The following is a 23,516-nucleotide window of genomic DNA, read 5'->3' as shown; positions in this document are numbered from 1 at the left end:
AGATAACGAGACACTACGACCTCTAAAAAAATATATATACATAATATTATTGGAAAGAATACAATATACGAGTAGCGTTGAAAAACGGATAAACAAAATCGCAAACTAAAAAGCGCAACACTCAGGAACAAGATTACTTGCGTGCGAAGAAACTAAAGATCACAGGTATAATTAATCAGAAAGTAGGAATAGAAGGCTAATAACATAGAATAACAAGCTCCCAACTCAGCTTGCGAAATTAAGGCTAGCCGGAGAATATTTACATACATATATACATATCCCAAAATACCCAAAATGTATAGATAAAACCCTAGCTCTCCATAAACCTCTAAGAGGAAAAAAATAAATGAGTTATTCAGCGAAAAATCTAAGTACATATATACATAAACTAAATAACAAAAGAACCTAAAAATTGCTTCGCTTCAGCAATCCAAACGCTTAACGAGGTGCCTCTTGACTTGCATCTAAAACAACAACATAGTATGGGGTGGGAACCGGAAGCTCTCAGCATGGTTGATGAGCGGATATTTTATACGCTTTTTGGGGGTAATTTCATGTAGATTTTAGTATGTTTTAGTTAGTTTTTAGTATATTTTTATTAGTTTTTAGACAAAATTCATATTTCTGGACTTTACTATGAGTTTGGGTGTTTTTCTGTGATTTCAGGTATTTTCTGGCTGAAATTGAGGGAGTTGAACAAAAATCTGATTCAGGCTGAAAAAGGACTGCTGATGTTGTTGGATTCTGACCTTCCTGCACTCGGAATGGATTTTTTTGGAGCTACAGGAGTCCAATTGGCGCGCTCTTAATTGGGTTGGAAAGTAGACATCCAGGGCTTTCCAGCAATATATAATAGTTCATACTTTGCGTGAAGATAAACGATGTAAACTGGCATTTAACGCCAGTTCCATGTTGCATTCTGGCGTTGAACGCCAGAAACAGGTTGCAAGTTGGAGTTAAACGCCAGAAACAGGTTACAACCTGACGTTTAACTCCAGAAACAGCCCAGACACGTGAGAAGCTTAAGTCTCAGCCCTAGCACACACCAAGTGGGCCCCATAAGTGGATTTCTGCACTATCCATCTTAGTTTACTCATTTTCTGTAAACCTAGGTTACTAGTTTAGTATTTAAAGAACTTTTAGAGACTTATTTTGTATCTCATGACATTTTTAGATCTGAACTTTGTACCTTTTGACGGCATGAGTCTCTAAACTCCATTGTTGGGGATGAGGAGCTCTGCAGCGTCTCGATGAATTAATGCAATTATTTCTATTTTCTATTCAAACATGCTTGTTTCTATCTAAGATGTTCATTCGCACTTCAATATGAAGAAGCTGATGAACCGTGACACTCATCACCATTCTCAACCTATGAACACGTGCCTAACAACCACATCCGTTCTACATTAGATTGAATGAGTATCTCTTAGATTCCTTAATCAGAGTCTTCGTGGTATAAGCTAGAATCCATTGGCAGCATTGTTGAGAATCCGGAAAGTCTAAACCTTGTCTGTGGTATTCCGAGTAGGATTCAGGGATTGAATGACTGTGATGAGCTTCAAACTCGCGAGTGTTGGGCGTAATGATAGACGCAAAAGGATCAATGGATCCTATTCCGACATGATCGAGAACCGACGGATGATTAGCCGTGCGGTGACAGCGCATTTGGACCATTTTCACTGAGAGGACGAATGGTAGCCATTGACAACGGTGATCCACCAACACACAGCTTGCCATAGAAGGAACCTTGCGTGTGTGAAGAAGATGACAGTAGGAAAGCAGAGATTCAGAAGACAAAGCATCTCCAAAACTCCAACACATTCTCCATTACTACGTAACAATTACTCATTTCATACTCTTTCACTTTTTACAATTGAAACTAAAGAACCCTATTGGTATCCTGACTAAGAATAATAAGAAAACCATAGCTTGCTTCAAGCCAACAATCTCTGTGGAATCGACCCTTACTCATGTAAGGTATTACTTGGACGACCCAGTGCACTTGCTGGTTAGTTGTGTGAAATTACATAGTGTGAGTGTAATTTTCGTGCACCAATGGTAAAGGTGCCACGCATATAAGATATAAGATCTTGGGAATGTCAAAGGCAATCCTAGAACGCTGACACTCAAATTATACAGCTTAATACACTAATCAGAAACCATAAAAGGGTAGCTATCTAGGGAAATCTGAGCCCAACTTAAATCTAATCTTAACACTAGACCTGTCCACCTTTCCTTCGTTCCTCCATCACCAATGATTTAGCAAAGACAAACAAACAGACAATTTCAAGCACAAGTAAAAAGCAAGTAGTGCAAGTAGCAAATATAACAATTATCATAATATATTCAGTTAGGCATTCCCAAGTAATGCATAGCAGGCAAAACATACAAAATGCACATGATATATGCCTGTCCTATGGCTGATGAGGCTCATCTGTCGGTTATCAAGCCAACCTAATAAGTCCGAAACCCTTGGACTATCCTCCGTCGAGCATCCCCACGAGTCTATGCATAACTTTCTTTTTCTCATTTCATTCATAATTCATACATTCATAAATCATTTTACTTAATAGGGGTTACCATTCCCGGGAATTTATACGTGTCCGGTCACCCTTACGATGTAGGGTCAATAGAGTATCGAATTTCGACCTGGAATACGTGGTGGCAAGCCACGGTACTTTACCCAGGGAAATTCGTATCTCAAATAATTATTCATATCATTCATAAAACATCTCATAATCATTCATTATGGCTATCAAATCACTTTATATCTCATATGTTTGCATCTTTTTACATAGTTTATCATAACCTGGAGCAAGTGGGGCGAAACCACAATCCTTGTGTCTACCCAGGGAGCCTCTATAATAACCAACCTGGAACAAGTGGGACAAAACCACAACCCTTGCGTCTACCCAGGAGGAACAAAAGAGAGGATCCTAACCTCCTACTATCTCGCTAGGGGCGATTTTACAATACTAGGAGGAACAAAGAAGGGGATCCTCACCTTCCACCATCTCCTGGAGTCGCACTTTCAAGAAAGAGTAATCAGATGCAACATTTATTCTTTTCTTTAGCCAGATTCATAATTTAAATGTATATATATATATATATATATATATATATATATATATATATATGCCACCTATCTTCTCATACCTAAAACATCATTCTTCCAACCTTACTTCATCCCCAAGTTACCACCTATTCCTAGCTTCATCTCATTACTAGGCTTACTAACAACATCTAGGACCAAAGGAATGAAAATAGAGGTTTAGAAGTTTGAAATTAGGTTTAGAATTCAAAAACCCAGATTTGCTAAAACAGGGGCCACGCATACACGTGGGAGTGCATTTGACCAATTTTGTGTATGCATAGCCTTGTGCACGTACGCATGTATGCGAAGCAGAATCAACCCTTCGCGAATGAAGGGTATGCGTACGCATACAATGCAGTTTGGCCAAAAATGGCTAAGTCTGTAGGATTTCAACTTCGCCCTCCAAAGTTCCGACGTACATAAATTTTTCGTTTTAAAACATTTTCACCCGTTCTTCGAATGGCATAAACTTCACATAACTAATTTTTATTTGAAATAAGTTTGAAATAATTTGGATATTTGAAAGCCAAGTTATGGCTCACCAAAGTTTGGCCAAAAACTCAATTTATAAAAAAACTGCAAACCTCAATTTCCATTAAAACCCAAACTTAAATCCAACCCAACTATACATATATTCAGCATCCCAACACCAATTACCATATCACATCCATCACATATTACCATATACAATCGTTCATCAATTTTAAACAACCATAAACATAATTTTCCCATTAATGTTAACAACATCACCTATATACCATCATCAACTCATCACCTAACAACCTAGCATCATCATAAACAATAATCATGCAGCAAATATTCAGTTCATGTCACAATCATCATCAAGGGCACTATACATTAAACATACTCATACGTTTCAACCGATCCTATGGTCATCTAGCCTAAGTTTTCACAAAATCTTACATATTAAATACGAGAAACCTAAACCATACTTTGACCGTTTTCCTCGTATAACCCAAAGACAACCCACAAGGCAAAATTGTAAGCCTCAATCACCAAAATCTATTTGCATATGTTTGAATTGTTTGGGTTTTCCTATCTATTTTGTATTGCTATATCGTATATGCTATGTTACCTGACTATATGCTATCTATTCACTTATACCGTATGTATTACTTGTCTGTATTGCTTGTGTTTGTACAACTGAGAGCTCCCTCATGCTGGTGTCGATTGACGCTGAGGTCTGTTCTTGTTGAAATGGAATAATGATATGATTAATTTGAAATGATGATTATTGAATGAGATAAATTGAGTTCCCTGGGTAGACGCAGTGAAGTGATATCACTTGCTCCAGGTTGATAATGAGATATTTTGAGCTCCCTGGGTAGACGTAGTAAAGTGATTTCACGTACTCCAGGTGAGGATATGATGTATTGATATAGAATTACTGAGACAGAATAATTGATAATGGTTTTGTTTATGATGCTGATTCTAATTCGTTGGAGAGTTAGGGAGTTGGGAAGCATGAGGAATATGAATTAGATTTATCATTCCCTTATGTCAGTTGCCTATCTATGGATTAACAAGAACATATGATGAATATTCGGTGAACGGAAGTTTAGGATGTTTAGTGAGTTTTTATCACAATGCATTGTATTTACTTGGCACTTTTACCGTACTAGGAACCCATGGGTCGGGGGTTTTCATTCTGTATATATCTCTTGTTTTTTAGATACAGGTCCAGGTACTCAGAAGTGAGCGGTGGTTCATCTGAGAGATGGCGAAAATCTTTATATTCTCTACTTTATATTTTTGCTTAGAATCTTTCCACCTTTATTTTGAAAATCTTATATTATGTATTGAACTCTTTTGAGCTTGCCTATAGAGGCTTTCATGTTTTATTTAGGAGAAATTAGGAGGTACTGTTGTCATCTACTTTTATACTATATCCTAGCCGGCCTAAACTTCGCGGGTCAGGACTAGTGGTTATTTACTTATATATATATATATATATATATATATATATATATATATATATATATATATATATATATATATATATATATATATATATATATATACTGTCATTCTCCTATTCTACTTTATGTCTTTATCCTTATATCATTTTTTATCCACGCTTTATCTTTAAGTTGTCGAAACATGAGTGATACGACTTTGCAATTTTATTTTACTCAATTTCAGGCTTCTCGATTAATACTCCTTTCAATTTTACTTATATATATATATTAAAAATCCACCTGAGAGTCGTACCACCGTAATATCATTGACTTATGACTCGAGCATAAGGATTTGAATATTAGGGTGTTACATTATGGTTTCAGAGCAGTTCGTCCTGGTAAGCCTGAGGGATGGAACTGCTTATGCTTCAATGCATACTCTGAGTTTGTGCCTGTGCTAGTTAGGGTATCTAACTGATACATCTAGTATGAAGTCCATGAGTGTACCTTTGGTAATTTTAAGCACTTAACTTGAGATATTGAGTCTGATCACCTCGATATCGCTTGGCTAAGTATGGACATGACTCGAATGGTGTCTCATGGGCATGAATGAAATAATCGGGGAGGAATTTCCAAGAACGAACTGGTAAGAGCACACCCAAAGAGGAATTTTGACAGGTATGAGTGATACGTGTTGGTTTTAGAATTACTGAGTGACATACTTAGAAGCGAATGGTTGAAAATGATTGGTTTAATTAGGCTTGAATCAATTGGATCTTAGTGATTGAGAAGGGAAAAGACTTGTAAATAGCATTGATATATTTTGGATTCGAGCAAATGTGTAGGAATGGGATAAGGACTATTGTCAGAAAAAACTAATGTTATAGGTTCGAATGATTAGGTAATGTGAGTATGGGGATCAAGGATTATAAAGAGGTTGTGATTGAGTCTTAAGAGCAGAGTTGCTAAAGAGTGTGTGAAAAAGGTAGCTGCAGAGAAAAAGGAAGTCATAGGGAGCTGAACCAAGTATTCACACTGATGTGTGGAAAACGATCCAACACAAAACTCACCGGCAAGTGTACCGGGTCGCATCAAGTAATAAAACTCACGGGAGTGAGGTCGATCCCACAGGGATTGAAGGATTGAGCAATTTTAGTTTAGTGGTTGATTTAGTCAAGCGAATCAAGTATTGGTTGAGTGATTTTGTAGCCAACAGTAAGTAAATAGCAGGAAATGTAAAGGGAGAGGGATGAATTGCAGAAATTAAAGAGAACTGAAAGAAAAGGTGCTGAATCTTAAAGAACAAGAAATTAAATGACTGAATCTTAAAGAACAAGAAATTAAATGACTGAAACTTAAAGTGCAAGAAATGTAAATTGCAGTAACTTAAAGTGCAAGAAATATAAATTGCTTGAATGGAAACAGGGAGTTGAGGACTGGGAATTCAGAATTTAAGCAAGGGACATTAAATTGCAGCAATTATCAAAGCAAGAGATGATTTGGAAGTAACTAGAATTCAAATAGCAAGGGAAATTAAATTGCAGCAGGGGTTCACAGAAGAACCAAAAGGGAAATGGGATCTCAGGACTCTAGAGACTAGATAGCAAAGTCTAGATCTCAATTGCCTTCCCAGATCCAAGTTCACAAAGCAATTAATAAGAAATTAAAGAAGAAGCAGTAAAGGAAATGTAATTGAACTCAATTATGCAGAAGAGAAATTAAAGAGATCTTGAATGGGGATTGAGACAGAAATTCCTTAATTCTTCACACCCAATACTCAAACAAGAAAAGTAAAAAGTGCTCTAGCAAGAACGAGGAAGAAGAGAGATCAATTCTCCTCCCCAATTCTCTAAAATCTCAGTTCCTAGCTCTCAATGAAGTCTCAAAATTCAAAAATCAAAAGAAGGTTCACAAGTCAAAAGTAAAAGAAGGGTCCTAATTACATCAAACTATCTCCTATTTATACACTTTCTATTCTTGGATTTTGGCATTTGGATGGGCTTTTGATTTGGTGAAGAAATGAATTAAATTGGATTTTTAATCCAATTTTCAGCCCATGAGAAGGTAGCTTCCAGGAGGCTGCCCTGCCCTTGTGGAGGGCTGATGAGCGGATAATTTGTACGCTTTTTGGCATTGTTTTTAGTATGTTTTTAGTATGATCTAGTTAGTTTTTAGTATATTTTTATTAGTTTTTAGTTAAAATTCACTTTTTTGGACTTTACTATGAGTTTGTGTATTTTTCTGTGATTTCAGGTATTTTCTGGCTGAAATTGAGGGTCCTGAGCAAAAATCTGATTCAGAGACTGAAAAGGACTGCAGATGCTCTTGGATTCTGACCTTCCTGCACTCGAAGTGGATTTTCTGGAGCTACAGGAGCCCAATTGGCGCGCTCTCAACAGCGTTGGAAAGTAGACATCCTGGGCTTTCCAGAAATATATGATAGTCTATACTTTGCCCAAGATTTGATGGCCCAAACCGGCGTTCAAAGTCACCCTCAGAATTCCCAGCGTTAAACGCCGGAACTGGCACCAAAATGGGAGTTAAACGCCCAAACTGGCATAAAAGCTGGAGTTTAACTCCAAGAAGAGTCTCTACACGAAAATGCTTCAATGCTCAGCCCAAGCAGACACCAAGTGGGCCCGGAAGTGGATTTTTATGTCATTTACTCATCTTTGTAAACCCTAGGCCACTAGTTATCTATATATAGGACCTTTTGCTATTGTATTTTCATCTTTGGACATTTAGTTCTTAGATCACTTTGGGAGGATGGCCATTTGGCCATGCCTAGACCTTGTTCTTATGTATTTTCAACGGTGGAGTTTCTACACACCATAGATTAAGGTGTGGAGCTCTGCTGTACCTCAAGTATTAATGCAATTACTATTGTTCTTCTATTCAATCCCGCTTGTTCTTGTTCTAAGAAACCACTTGTTCTTCAACTTGATGAATGTGATGATCAGTGACACTCATCATCATTCTCACCTATGAACGTGTGCCTGACAACCACCTCCGTTCTACCTTAGATTGGGTGGATATCTCTTGGATTCCTGATACACGATGCATGGTTGATCGCCTGACAACCGAGCGCTCGCCTGACAAACGAGCCAGCCATTCCGTGAGATCAGAGTCTTCGTGGTATAGGCTAGAACTGATGGCGGCATTCAAGAGAATCCAGAAGGTCTAACTTTTTCTGTGGTATTCTGAGTAGGATTCGATGATTGAATGACTGTGACGAGCTTCAAACTCCTGAGGGCGGGGCGTTAGTGACAGACGCAAAAGAATCACTGGATTCTATTCCGGCCTGATTGAGAACCGACAGATGGATAGCCGTGCCGTGACAGGGTGCGTTGAACATTTTCACTGAGAGGATGGGAGGTAGCCACTGACAACGGTGAAACCCTTGCATAAGCTTGCCATGGAAAGGAGTAAGAAGGATTGGATGAAGACAGTAGGAAAGCAGAGAGACGGAAGGGATAAGCATCTTCATACGCTTATCTGAAATTCCCACCAATGAATTACATAAGTATCTCTATCTTTATCTTTATGTTTTATTCGTATATCACCCATATTCATTTGAGTTTGCCTGACTAAGATTTACAAGGTGACCATAGCTTGCTTCATACCAACAATCTCTGTGGGATCGACCCTTACTCGCGTAAGGTTTATTACTTGGACGACCCAGTACACTTGCTGGTTAGTTGTGCGAAGTTGTGTTTATGCCATGGTATTGAACACCATGTTTTTGGATTCATTACCGGGGATTATTTGATTTGTGAAAAGTATTGATCACAATTTCGCGCTATCAAGTTTTTGGCGCCGTTGCCGGGGATTGTTGAGTTTGGACAACTGACGGTTCATCTTGTTGCTTAGATTAGGTATTTTTCTTCAGAGTTCTTAAGAATGAATTCTAGTGTTTCAAGATGATCTGTTGAAGTCTGGCTGGCTGTGAAGCCATGTCTAATTTCATTGGACCGAGGTTTCAACTTATCATCACAAGAGCATATTGATTTCTATCAATCTTGCTGTTGGAGCAGTGATCTGCTAAGGCTTGGCTGGCCATTGGCCATGTCTAGTGTTTTGGACCGAAGCTTTCTTTGAAAGCTTGGCTGGCTGTGAAGCCATGTCTAATTCCTGGACCGGAGTCTTAGACTAAACATTGCATGATTCTTGGAATTCTCATCAAGAATTTTGATAACTTTATTTTCTTCACCACTTAATTTTCGAAAAATCCAAAAAAAATTACAAAATCATAAAAACCAAAAGTATTGTATGTTTCTTGTTTGGGTCTAGTGTCTCATTTTAAGTTTGGTGTCAATTGCATGTTTCTATTCTTCTTGCATTTTTCGAACTCATGCATGTTTCTTCATTAATCTTCAAGTTGTTCTTGATGATTTCTTACTCTGATCTTTGAATTCTCTTGACTTGAGTGTTTATGTGTCTCATATGCATTCTCATTAGTGTCAATAGTATACAAATTGCTAAGTTTGGTGTCTTGCATGCATTGTTATTTGATTTTAGTTGCATTTTGATTATTCCTCACTATTAAAAAATCCAAAAATATTTTTAATTTGTGTCTTTTCAAGTCAATAATACAGAGAATTGAAGATTCAGAACATACAGCAGAGGAATTATACAGAAAAAGCTGGGCGTTCAAAACGCCCAGTGAAGAAGGACAGACTGGTGTTTAAACGCCAGCCAGGGTGCCTGGTTGGGCGTTTAACGCCCAAAAGGGTAGAGTTTTGGGCGTTAAACGCCAGAATGTGCACCATTCTGGGCGTTTAACGCCAGGATGGCACAAGAGGGAAGATTCTGTTTTCAATGCAAATTTTTTTCAAGTTTTCAAAATTTTTCAAAATCAAATCTTTTTCAAATCAAATCTTTTCAATCAAATCTTTTTCAAATTCAATTTCTTTCCATTTTCAAAGATACTTGCTATCAATTAGTGATTTGATTCAACATTTCAAGTATGTTGCCTTTTCTGTTGAGAAAGGTTTAACGTTTGAATCATATCTTTTCTTGATAGCCAAGTCATTAATTTTCAAAATCAAATCTTTTTAAAATGTTTTTCAAATCATATCTTCTCAATCACATCTCTTTTAAAAACCAATCATATCTTCTTAACCACATCTTTTTCAAAATAGTTTTCAATCATATCTTTTTAATTTCTAATTTCAAAATCTTTTTCAAAAATCACTTTACTTCTTTCCCACTTTTATTTTCGAAAATCAATTAGTGTTTTTCAAAATGTTTTCAAAATCTTTTACTTAATTTTCGAAAATTGCTTCCCCTCTTCTCACATCTTTCTATTTATGGACTAACACTATTCCTTAATGCAAAATTCGAACTCCATCTTCTTTGATAAGTTCGAATTTTCTACTTCTGCCTTCTATTTTTCTTTTCCTCTGACACCTCAAGGAATCTCTATACTGTGACATAGAGGATTCCATATTTTCTTGTTCTCTTCTCTTTCATATGAGCAGGAGCAAAGACAAAAGCATTCTTGTTGAGGCGGACCCTGAACCTGAAAGGACCTTGAAGCGAAAGCTAAGAGAAGCTAAGGCACAATTCTCTGTAGAGGACCTAACAGAAATCTTCAAGGAAGAAGAACCCATGGCAGCCGAAAACAACAACAATGCCAATAATGCAAGGAAGGTGCTGGGTGACTTTACTGCACCTACTCCCGACTTCTATGGGAGAAGCATCTCTATCCATGCCATTGGAGCAAACTACTTTGAGCTTAAGCCTCAATTAGTTTCTCTAATGCAACAGAATTGCAAGTTCCATGGACTTCCATTGGAAGATCCTCATCAGTTCTTAGCTGAGTTCTTGCAAATCTGTGACACTGTCAAGACTAATGGGGTTGACCCTGAGGTCTACAGACTTATGCTATTCCCTTTTGCTGTAAGAGACAGAGCTAGGACATGGTTGGATTCACAACCTAAAGAAAGCCTGAACTCTTGGGAAAAGCTAGTCAATGCCTTCTTGGCAAAGTTCTTTCCACCTCAAAAATTGAGTAAGCTTAGAGTGGAAGTCCAAACCTTCAGACAGAAGGAAGGAGAATCCCTCTATGAAGCTTGGGAAAGATACAAACAATTAATTAGAAAGTGTCCCTCTGATATGCTTTCTGAATGGAGCATCATAGGTATTTTCTATGATGGTCTGTTGATGAGCGGATAATTTATACGCTTTTTGGCATTGTTTTTAGTATGTTTTTAGTATGATTTAGTTAGTTTTTAGTATATTTTTATTAGTTTTTAGTTAAAATTCACTTTTCTGGACTTTACTATGAGTTTGTGTATTTTTCTGTGATTTCAGGTATTTTCTGGCTGAAATTGAGGGTTCTGAGCAAAAATCTGATTCAGAGACTGAAAAGGACTGCAGATGCTGTTGGATTCTGACCTTCCTGCACTCGAAGTGGATTTTCTGGAGCTACAGAAGCCCAATTGGCGCGCTCTCAACGGCATTGGAAAGTAGACATTCTGGGCTTTCCAGCAATATATGATAGTCCATACTTTGCCCAAGATTTGATGGCCCAAACTGGCGTGGCAAATCAGCCTCAGAATTTCCAGCGTTTAACGCTGGAACTGGCATAAAACTTGGAGTTAAACGCCCAAACTGGCATAAAAGCTGGCGTTTAACTCCAGAAAAGGTCTCTACACGAAAATGCTTCATTGCTCAGCCCAAGCACACACTAAGTGGACCCAGAAGTGGATTTTTACGTCATTTACTCATTTCTGTATACCCTAGGTTACTAGTTTACTATTAATAGGATCTTTTGGACATTGTATCAGTATCTCATGACACTTTACACGTTTCTCATTGTATCTTCCACAACATGAGTCTCTAAACCCCATGGTTGGGGGTGAGGAGCTCTGCTGTGTCTTGATGGATTAATGCAATTACTACTGTTTCTCATTCAATCATGCTTGCTTCCATTCTAAGATAATACTTGTTCTTAACCCGGATGAATGTGATGATCCGTGACAATCATCATCATTCTCAACTATGAACGCATGCCTGACAACCACCTCCGTTCTACCTTAGATTAAGTAGTTATCTCTTGGATTCTTTAACCGGAATCTTCATGGTATAAGCTAGAACTGATGGCGGCATTCAAGAGAATCCGGAAGGTCTAAACCTTGTCTGTGGTATTCTGAGTAGGATTCAATGATTGAATGACTGTGACGTGCTTCAAACTCCTAGCAGGCGGGGCGTTAGTGACAGACGCAAAAGAATCGCTGGATTCTATTCCGGCCTGACCGAGAACCGACAGATGATTAGCCATGCTGTGACAGAGCATAGGAACATTTTCACTGAGAGGATGGGAGGTAGCCATTGACAACGGTGAAACCCTACATACAGCTTGCCATGGAAGGAGCCTTGCGTGTTTGATGAAGAAGACAGTAGGAAAGCAGAGATTCAGAAGATGGAGCATCTCCAAAACCTTAACCTATTCTCCATTACTGCAAAACAAGTAATCATTTCATGTTCTTTTGTCTTTCACAATCAATCCTGATAATTTCTGATATCCTGACTAAGATTTACAAGATAACCATAGCTTGCTTCAAGCCGACAATCTCCGTGGGATCGACCCTTGCTCACGCAAGGTATTACTTGGACGACCCAGTGCACTTGCTGGTTAGTTGTGCAGAGTTGTAAAAGTGTGATTGCAATTTCGTGCATCATCTGTCTGAACTGTCCAAGATGTCTTTGGATAGCTCTGCTGGAGGATCTCTTCATCTGAAGAAGACGCCTACAGAAGCTCAAGAGCTGATTGAAATGGCTGCAAATAACCAATTCATGTACACTTCTGAAAGAAATCCTGTGAACAATGGGACTAATCAGAAGAAAGGAGTTCTTGAGATTGACACTCTGAATGCCATATTGGCTCAGAACAAAATATTGACTCAGCAAGTCAATTTGATTTCTCAAAGTCTGTCTGGAATGTAAAATGCACCAGGCAGTACTAAGGAAGCTTCATCTGAAGAAGAAGCTTATGATCCTGAGAACCCTTCAATGGAAGAGGTGAATTACATGGGAGAACCCTATGGAAACACCTATAAGCCTTCATGGAGAAATCATCCAAATCTTTCATGGAAGGATCAATAGAGACCTCAACAAGGTTTCAACAACAATAATGGTGGAAAAAACAGGTTTAGCAATAGCAAGCCTTTTCCATCATCTTCTCAGCAACAGACAGAGAGTTCTAAGCAGAACAACTCTGACTTAGCAACCATGGTCTCCGATCTAATCAAAACCACTCAAAGTTTCATGACTGAAACAAGATCCTCCATTAGAAATTTGGAAGGACAAGTGGGTCAGCTGAGCAAGAAAATTACTGAACTCCCTCCTAGTACTCTTCCAAGCAATACAGAAGAAAATCCAAAAGGAGAGTGCAAAGCCATTAAAGAAGGAGTAAGAAGGATTGGATGAAGACAGTAGGAAAGCAGAGAGACGGAAGGGATAAGCATCTTCATACGCTTATCTGAAATTCCCACCAATGAATTACATAAGTATCTCTATCTTTATCTTTATGTTTTATTCGTATATCACCCATATTCATTTGAGTTTGCCTGACTAAGATTTACAAGGTGACCATAGCTTGCTTCATACCAACAATCTTTGTGGGATCGACCCTTACTCGCGTAAGGTTTATTACTTGGACGACCCAGTACACTTGCTGGTTAGTTGTGCGAAGTTGTGTTTATGCCATAGTATTGAACACCAAGTTTTTGGATTCATTACTGGGGATTATTTGATTTGTGAAAAGTATTGATCACAATTTCGCGCTATCAAGGGCAGAGCAGGAAATGGTGCGTGTGGCTCATTGCGTGCGTGCTTGGTGTGTGTGATGCATCAGGATGCTGCCCTGCCCTTGTGGGGGGCAGGGCAGAGTTGCCATGGTGCGCCAAGTGCTGCCCGTGCGTGCGTGCTTGCTGGCCGAGACTCCCTTGGTGCGCGCCAATCTTGTGCGCTGGCCATGCACCACAAAATGCTGCCCTGCCCTTGCGGAGGGCAGGGCAATGTTGCCAAAAGGTGAGGTTCCAAGTTCGAAACTTGGTGGAGGCACACGCTGCTCTTTTTCTTTGGTTTTCTTGGCACCAAAGTAATGCTTAATTCCTTGCTTCCTTATGGTGCCGTGTTCGATCCTGGGAGATTGAAAGCAAGCCAATTTTTGCTTGTTTTCATTGTGCTTGAGCGCTACTCCTTTCCTCTTTGTCCTTGGGTTCGAAACCCATAGGAAGCACTAGGAAGCAATTTCCTTTGAATTATCCTTGGATGAAGCTCGATATTGCTCTTGAGGAGGGCAGGGCAGAGTTTTTGCTTCCTTTGGTCCTTGGCATCAAATTGTGCTCCGCCCTTGTTGTGGGCAGCGCAGTGATGCTTTTCAAGGTTTGGTTCAATATGCTGCTCTCCTGGAGGGCAGTGTGCTCTCTTGGAGGGCAGTGTAGCTTCCTCCCCTCCATGTGCCACGTTCTTTTTTCCTTGGGCCACGCTTTCTTAAGCCACGTTTTTCTTCTTTTCCTCCTTTCTTCACCTACAAGAAACCAAAACAACCAATCAAAGTATCTCTAAACTCATAAGGTTTATAATTCATTAAAAATCAATTAATTTTAGCTCAAACCTCATGATTTAGCATCAATTTAATGGTGGTTGCTTGATTTAAAGAAGTTATGCATTTTCGTTCCAAATTACTTACTTAGGATGCAAGAAAGTGCATAAAGACTAATGAAACAAGTGAAATTAGCTTGAAAAATGGGTATATGATGACCTGTCATCACAACACCAAACTTAATTCTTGCTTGTCCCCAAGCAAGCATCAAAACTAAGAGAAAATGAAATGAACAAGAAGAGCAATTATATCCTTATTAGGCATATAGCAGAACTTGATTTATGGAGTTTTTATGCAGACAATGACAACTCAGTTATTATTGCTGTTACATAATATACATTTTTCCTCAAAGGCTTACTAAACTTGCTGTTATAAGGTTTACTCTTTACTTGCTCCCTTGCTAACTTTTCTTTTCTCATTATGCTTAACAAGCTTATTATTCTTTGAAGGCTTGGTGTCTAATGTTGCAGAAGTAGCCTTTGGCTTTATTTTTACTCAACATCTTTCCACCACAGACACATGGCTCACTATTTCCTCCTAGGATCATTGATGCCCAGCATCTCTTTGGATAACTAAATGTTCTGTATCTAAGTTGCTCTTTATTGTGGACTTTCAATTGGCCATCCCAAATCAGTTGATCTAAGTGACCGGATTTTGAAATACCCCTCAGAATTTACTTATCCAAGCATATCCTAGTACAAGAACACCACAGGCATGTGTCCTAGGGTCCAAGCTATTGGTGTCCAGCTTTTATTCCTTGTTTTTCTTGCCACATTGGCTTTTTCTTCTTCCTTTTCTTTCTGTTTTATTTTTTTTGCTCTCAAGGGATTTTTCTTTATTGATAGGAACCTTTATAACAGCAAGCTAGCTCACACTTCAATGAAAATGACATTATGCAGCAATTATTTCATGAGTTATGCATTTAATCAAACACATACACCACCATTAACTTCCATTCTAACTTATGCAACATTGGATATTTACTTTCCAATTCAAACAATTCTCTTTTATTCAAGCATATGGGAAACAAAACAAAATTCAGCTAGGTGATGGATGACAAGCATTATGCAGATTAGCAAACTTAATCAAACAACTTCACTTGCAACTAGATAAACACTTTAGCAGGATATATAATGGTTCCCATGTTCAAAACAATTCACAGCAGCAATGACTAAGTTTAGATACAACCTTTGAAGTTGCAACCCTTTGGTTCTTCCTTCTGTTGTGTTTTCTTTGAGTTAAGATGCACAATATCTTCAATTGTTGACTCATGTCCTGCATAATTCTCAAAGTTGCTTGCTTCTCAAGCCCTTAACTGCATGGTTAGTATGCAAAAATTGAGTGTGGCTTGATGAGCGGATAATTTATACGCTTTTTGGCATTGTTTTTAGGTAGTTTTTAGTAAGTTTGAGCTACTTTTAGGGATGTTTTCATTAGTTTTTATGTTAAATTCACATTTCTGGACTTTACTATGAGTTTGTGTGTTTTTCTGTGATTTCAGGTAAATTCTGGCTGAAATTGAGGGACTTGAGCAAAACTCTGAAAAAGGCTGACAAAAGGACTGCTGATGCTGTTGGAATCTGACTTCCCTGCACTCGAAATGGATTTTCTGGAGCTACAGAACTCCAATTGGCGCGCTCTCAACTGCGTTGGAAAGTAGACATCCAGAGCTTTCCAGCAATATATAATAGTCCATACTTTATTCGGAAATTGACGACGTAACTTGGCGTTGAACGCCAAGTACATGCTGCTGTCTGGAGTTAAACGCCAGAAAAACGTCATGATCCGGAGTTGAACGCCCAAAACACGTCATAACTCGGAGTTCAACTCCAAGAGAAGCCTCAGCTCGTGGATTAATCAAGCTCAGCCCAAACATACACCAAGTGGGCCCCGGAAGTGGATTTATGCATCAATTACTTACTCATGTAAACCCTAGTAGCTAGTTTATTATAAATAGGACTTTTTATCAGTGTATTAGACATCTTGGGACGATTAGTTCTCAGATCATGGGGGCTGGCCATTCGGCCATGCCTGAACCTTTTACTTATGTATTTTCAACGGTGGAGTTTCTGCACACCATAGATTAAGGGTGTGGAGCTCTGCTGTACCTCAAGTATTAATGCAATTCTATTCTCTTTTATTCAAATCTCTCTTATTCTTATTCCAAGATATTCATTCGTACCCAAGAACATGATGAATGTGATGATTAAGTAACCCTCATTATCATTCTCACTTATGAACGCACGTGATTAACAACCACTTCCGTTCTACATGCAACAGAGCTTGAATGTGTATCTCTTAGATTTCCCAACAGAATCTTCGTGGTATAAGCTAGATAAATGGCGGCATTTATGAGGATCCGGAAAGTCTCACCTTGTCTGTGGTATTCCGAGTAGGATCCTGGGAATCCGGAAAGTTTAACCTTGTCTGTGGTATTCCGAGTAGGATTCCGGTAATGAATGACTGTGACGTGCTTCAGACTCGCAAGTGCTGGGCGTTAGTAACAGACGCAAAAGAATCAAGGGATTCTATTCCAGTAGGAGCGAGAACCAACCAGTGATTAGCCGTGCTGTGACAGAGCGCGTGAGCGTAGTTTTCACTGCGAGGATGGGATGTAGCTTTCGGCCAGGTGATGCCTCCAGACGATTAGCCATGCGAGTGACAGCCGTAGAGGACCATTTTCCCGAGAGGATTCAAAGTAGCCATCGTCGAACAGTGAACCCCTATACACAGCTTGCCATGGAAAGGAGTAAGAAGGATTGAGTTGAAGCAGTAGGAAAGCAGGCGTCCGTGAGCCATGCAGTATCTCCATATGCTTATCTGAAATTCCCACCAATGAATCTGCATAAGTGCTCTATCCCTTTTATTATTTCTATTTTCAAAAACCCATAAACCAATTTAATCTGCCTAATTGAGATTTACAAGGTGACCATAGCTTGCTTCATACCAACAATCTCTGTGGGATCGACCCTTACTCACGTAAGGTTTATTACTTGGACGACCCAGTACACTTGCTGGTTAGTTGAACGGAGTTGTGTCCACTCGTGCCAATTTCAAATTCCATAAAAGTACAACGTAAAGAATAGTGATCACAATTTCGTCCACCAAGTTTTTGGCGCCGTTGCCGGGGATTGTTCGAGTATGGACAACTGACGGTTCATTTTGTTGCTCAGATTAGGTAATTTTCTTTTTAAAAAAAAACTTTTTCAAAAATTTTTCTTTTCTTTTTCGTTTTTCCAAAAATGTTTTTCGAAAAAATTAAAATAAAAATACAAAAAAATCATAAAATCATAAAAACCAAAAATATTGTGTGTTTCTTGTTTGAGTCTTGTGTTAATTTTTAAGTTTGGTGTCAATTGCATACTTTTAAAATTTTTCTTGCATTTTTTCGAAAATCTCATGCATTCATAGTGTTCTTCATGATCTTCAAGTTGTTCTTAACAAGTCTTCTTGTTTGATCTTGATGATTTCTTGTTTTGTGTTGTTTGTTGTTTTTCATGTGCACTTTTGCATTCATATTTTTCATGCATTAAAGATTTCTAAGTTTGGTGTCTTGCATGTTTTATTTGCATAAAAAATTTTTCAAAATTATGTTCTTGATGTTCATCATGATCTTCAAAGTGTTCTTGGTGTTCATCTTGACATTCATAGCATTCTTGCATGCATCTTGTGTCTTGATCCAAAATTTTCATGTTTCGGGTCATTTTTGTGTTTTTCTTTAAAAATTCAAAAATCAAAAAAATATCTTCTCCTCATTTTTCTCCAAATTTTCGAAAATTTGAGTTGACTTAGTCAAAAATTTTCAAAATTAGTTGTTTCCTACAAGTCAAAGTCAAAATTTTCAATTTTAAAAATCTTATCTTTTCAAAATCTTTTTCAAAAATCATATCTTTTTCATTTTTTTATATATTTTTCGAAAATTTCAAAAATCTTTTTCAAAATATTTTCAAAATTTTTTTCTTATCTTTATATCAAATTTTCGAAAATTAGCTAACAATTAATGTGATTGGTTCAAAAATTTGAAGTTTGTTACTTTCTTGTTAAGAAAGGTTCAATCTTTAAGTTCTAGAATCTTATCTTATAGTTTCTTGTTAGTTAAGTCAATTTTAAAATTAAATCTTTTTATCTTTTATCTTATCTTTTTCAAAAATTTTATCTTTTTCAAAATTTGATTTCAAAATTTCTTATCTAAACTCCTATCTTCTTATCTTTTTTAAAATTTGATTTCAAATCTTTTTCAATCAACTAACTAACTTTTTGTTTATTTCTTATCTTTTTCAAAACCAACTAACTACCTATCCCTCTCTAATTTTCGAAAATTCTCCCTCTATTTTTTTTTTCAAAAATTCTTTTTGTTTTAAAATTTTAATTTTAATTATATTTTGTCTTTGAATTTCGAAAATTACTAACCTCTTTTTCAAAAATTATTTTCGAAATTTCTCTTCTCTTCTCTTATTCTATTTAATTAATTAATTACTAACACTTCTCTTCACCTCTCTTCATCTAAGAATCCGAACTTCTTATATCCCTTGTATTTGGATTCTTCTACCCCTTTCTTCTTCTACTGACATAAAGGAATCTCTATACTGTGACATAGAGGATTCCTCTTTCTTTTCTTGTTTTCTTCTCTTTCATATGAGCAGGAACAGGGAAAAGGCACTCTTGTTGAAATTGATCCAGAACCTGAAAGGACTCTGAAGAGAAAATTAAGAGAAGCTAAATTACAACAATCCAGAAATAACCTTTCAGAAATTGTCGAACAAGAGAAGGAGATGGCAGCCGAAAATAATAATAATAATGCAAGGAGAATGCTTGGTGACTTCACAAAGCCAACGTCCAAGTTTGATGGAAGAAGCATCTCCATTCCTGCCATTGGAGCCAATAACTTTGAGCTTAAGCCTCAACTAGTTGCTTTAATGCAACAAAACTGCAAGTTTTATGGACTCCCATCTGAAGATCCTTATCAGTTTTTAACTGAGTTCTTGCAGATCTGTGAGACTGTAAAGACGAATGGAGTTAATCCTGAAGTCTACAGACTCATGCTTTTCCCTTTTGCTGTAAGAGATAGAGCTAGAATATGGTTGGATTCACAACCTAAGGATAGCCTGGACTCCTGGGATAAGCTGGTCACTGCCTTCTTAGATAAATTCTTTCCTCCTCAAAAGCTGAGCAAGCTGAGAGTGGATGTTCAAACCTTCAAACAAAAAGATGGTGAATCCCTCTATGAAGCTTGGGAAAGATACAAGCAGTTGACCAAAAGATGTCCATCTGACATGTTTTCAGAATGGACCCTATTAGATATATTCTATTATGGTCTCTCTGAATTTTCGAAAATGTCATTGGACCATTCTGCAGGTGGATCTATTCACCTGAAGAAAACACCTGAAGAGGCTCAAGAACTCATTGACATGGTTGCAAACAACCAATTCATGTATACCTCTGAGAGGAATTCCATGAATAATGGGATACCTCAGAAGAAAGGAGTTCTTGAAATTGATGCTCTGAATGCCATATTGGCTCAGAACAAAATGTTGACTCAACAGGTCAACATGATCTCTCAAAACCTGAATGGGCTGCAACATGCATCCAACAGTACTAGAGAGGCAGCTTCTGAAGAAGCTTATGATCCTGAGAACCCTGCCATGGCAGAGGTTAATTACATGGGTGAACCTTATGGAAACACCTATAACCCGTCATGGAGAAATCATCCAAATTTCTCCTGGAAGGATCAACAGAAGCCCCAACAAGGCTTTAACAATGGTGGACGCAATAGGCTGAGCAATAGTAAGCCATATCCATCATCTTCTCAGCAACAGACAGAGAATTCTGAACAAAACACTTCCAATTTAGCCAATATAGTCTCTGATCTGTCAAAGGCCACTTTCAGTTTCATGAATGAAACAAGATCCTCCATCAGAAATCTGGAGGCACAAGTGGGCCAGCTGAGTAAGAAAGTCATTGAAACTCCTCCTAGTATTCTCCCAAGTAATACAGAAGAGAATCCAAAAGGAGAGTGCAAGGCCATTGATTTAGTCAATGTGGCCGAATGCACAAGGGAGGAGGAGGACGAAAATCCTAGTGAGGAAGACCTCCTAGGACGTCCCTCAAGCAAGAAGGAGTTTCCTATTAAGGATCCAAAGGAATCTAAGGCTCGTAAAGAGACCATAGAGATTCCATTAAATCTCCTTCTGCCATTCATGAGCTCTGAAGACTATTCATCCTCTGAAGAGGATGAAGATAGGACTGGAGAGCAAATTGCTCAATACTTAGGAGCTATCATGAAGCTGAATGCCAAGTTGTTTGGTAATGAGACTTGGGAAAGTAGATCTCCCTTGCTCATTAGTGAACTAGATACTTGGATTCAGAAAACTCTACCTCAAAAGAAACAAGATCCTGGCAAGTTCTTAATACCTTGTACCATTGGCACCATGACCTTTGAAAAAGCTCTATGTGATCTGGGGTCAGGGATAAATCTTATGCCACTCTCTATAATGGAGAAGCTGGGGATCATAGAGGTACAACCTGCCTTGTTCTCATTGCAATTGGCAGATAAGTCATTGAGACAAGCTTATGGAATAGTAGAGGACATGCTAGTAAAGGTTGAAGGCCTTTACATTCCTGCTGATTTCATAATCTTAGACACTAGGAAGGAAGAGGATGATTGCATCATCCTTGGAAGACCTTTCCTGGCCACAGCAGAAGCTGTGATAGATGTCAACAGAGGTGAATTAGTCCTTCAATTGAATGGGGACTACCTTGTGTTTAAGGCACATGGCCATCCCTCTGTGACAAAAGAGAGTAAGCATGAAGAGCTTCTCTCAGTTCAGAGTCAAGAAGAGCCCACACAGTCAAACTCTAAGTTTGGTGTTGTGAGGCCACAACCAAACTCTAAGTTTGGTGTTAAGACCCCATATCCAAACTCTAAGTTTGGTGTTGGGACTACACTAACATTGACCTGATCACCTTGTGGCTCCATGAGAGCCACTGTCAAGCTATTGACATTAAAGAAGCGCTTGTTGGGAGGCAACCCAATTTTATTTATCTAATTTTTATTTTGTTGTTATTTTGTGCTTTATTAGGTACATGATCATGAGGAGTCACGAAAAAAAATAAAAAAATTAAAAACAGAGTCAAAAACAAAAGAAAAAAATTTTTCACCCTGGAGGACGCACAGGCTGGCGTTCAACGCCAGTAAGATGCATCTGGCTGGCGTTCAACGCCAGAATAGAGCACCATTCTGGCGCTGAACGCCAGAAACAAGCAACATCTTGGCGCTGAACGCCAGGAATGTGCCTAGAGGAGACAAACTGGCGCTGAACGCCATTAACAAGCATGAAACTGGCGTTCAACGCCAGAAACATGCTTTACATGGGCGTTGAACGCCTAGAACGTGCACTAATGGGCGTTTAAACGCTAGAATGATGCACGAAGGCATTTTACATGCCTATTTGGTGAAGGAATGGTATTTCTTTACACCTCAGGATCCTGTGGACCCCACAGGATCACCTCAGGATCTGTGGACCCCACAGGATCCCCACCTACCATATTCCCACCTTACCTTTTAATCCTAATCACACTCTCCTAATCCTAAATCTCATTTTCCTACTCCCCATGTCACACTTGCCAACACCCATCACCAATCACCTCAATTCCTCTTCCCAATTACCCCATTCACCATTCACATCAACCCACTCTTCCCCATAAACCCCACCTACCTTCATAAAATTCAAATTCAATTTCCCACCCATTCCCACCCATTCCCACCCAAAATGGCCGAACATACACCCTCCCCTCTCCCTATAAATACCCTTCCATTCTACTTCATTTTCACACAACACAAACCCATCTTCTCCCACTTAGCCGAACCCACCTCTCTCCCTCTCTACCATATTTCTCTTCTTCTTCTTCTTATTCTCTTCTCTTCTTTCTTGCTCGAGGGCGAGCAATATTTTAAGTTTGGTGTGGTAAAAGCATAAGCTTTTTGTTTTTCCATTACCATCAATGGCACCTAAGGCCGGAGCATCCTCTAAGAAAAGGAAAGGGAAGACAAAAGCTTCCACCTCCGAGTCATGGGAGATGGAAAGATTCATCTCCAAGAGCCATCAAGACCACTTCTATGATGTTGTGGCAAAGAAGAAGGTGATCCCCGAGGTCCCTTTCAAACTCAAAAAGAATGAGTATCCGGAAATCCGACATGAAATCCAAAGAAGAGGTTGGGAAGTCCTAACCAACCCCATGCAACAAGTCAGAATTTTAATGGTTCAAGAGTTCTATGCCAATGCATGGATCACTAGGAACCATGATCAAAGTATGAACCCGAATCCAAAGAACTATCTCACAATGGTTCACAATGGTTCGGGGGAATTACTTAGATTTTAGTCCGGAAAATGTGAGGTTGGGATTTCACTTGCCCATGATGCAAGGAGATGAACGCCCCTACACTAGAAGGGTCAACTTTAATCAAAGGTTGGACCAAGTCCTTATGGACATATGTGTGGAAGGAGCTCAGTGGAGAATAGATTCCAAAGGCAAGCCAGTTCAACTAAGAAGACTGGATCTCAAGCCTGTGGCCAGAGGATGGTTGGAGTTCATTCAACGCTCCATCATTCCTACTAGCAACCGATCTGAAGTTACTGTGGATCGGGCCATCATGATCCATAGCATCATGATTGGAGAGGAAGTAGAAGTTCATGAGGTCATCTCCAATGAACTCTACAAAATAGCCGATAAGTCCTCCACCATGGCAAGGCTAGCTTTTCCTCACCTTATATGCCATCTATGTTACTCAGCTGGAGTTATCATAGAAGGAGATACCCCCATTGAAGAGGATAAGCCCATCACCAAGAAGAGGATGGAGCAAGCAAGAGAAACCGTGCACGGTTCTCAAGAA

The 23,516-nt window shown here is 38.7% G+C and overlaps 2 non-coding genes across 2 annotated transcripts; both read right to left on the bottom strand.

Moving 5' to 3' along the window:
- Positions 1–11,028: 11,028 nt before the first annotated feature.
- On the bottom strand, positions 11,029–11,136 carry LOC112764130 (small nucleolar RNA R71). The gene has a single exon (XR_003183018.1). It is a non-coding gene; the product is annotated as a small nucleolar RNA R71 (small nucleolar RNA).
- An 8,661-nt stretch (positions 11,137–19,797) lies between these two features.
- Positions 19,798–19,901, bottom strand: LOC112767475 (small nucleolar RNA R71). Its single transcript, XR_003184925.1, has one exon. It is a non-coding gene; the product is annotated as a small nucleolar RNA R71 (small nucleolar RNA).
- Between the last annotated feature and the right edge of the window lie 3,615 nt (positions 19,902–23,516).

Source organism: Arachis hypogaea, chromosome 2 (assembly GCF_003086295.3).
Source record: "Arachis hypogaea cultivar Tifrunner chromosome 2, arahy.Tifrunner.gnm2.J5K5, whole genome shotgun sequence".
Lineage (NCBI taxonomy): Eukaryota > Viridiplantae > Streptophyta > Magnoliopsida > Fabales > Fabaceae > Arachis > Arachis hypogaea.
The sequence above is the reverse complement of the archived record's forward strand: the minus strand, read 5'-3'. Positions and strand labels throughout refer to the sequence as shown.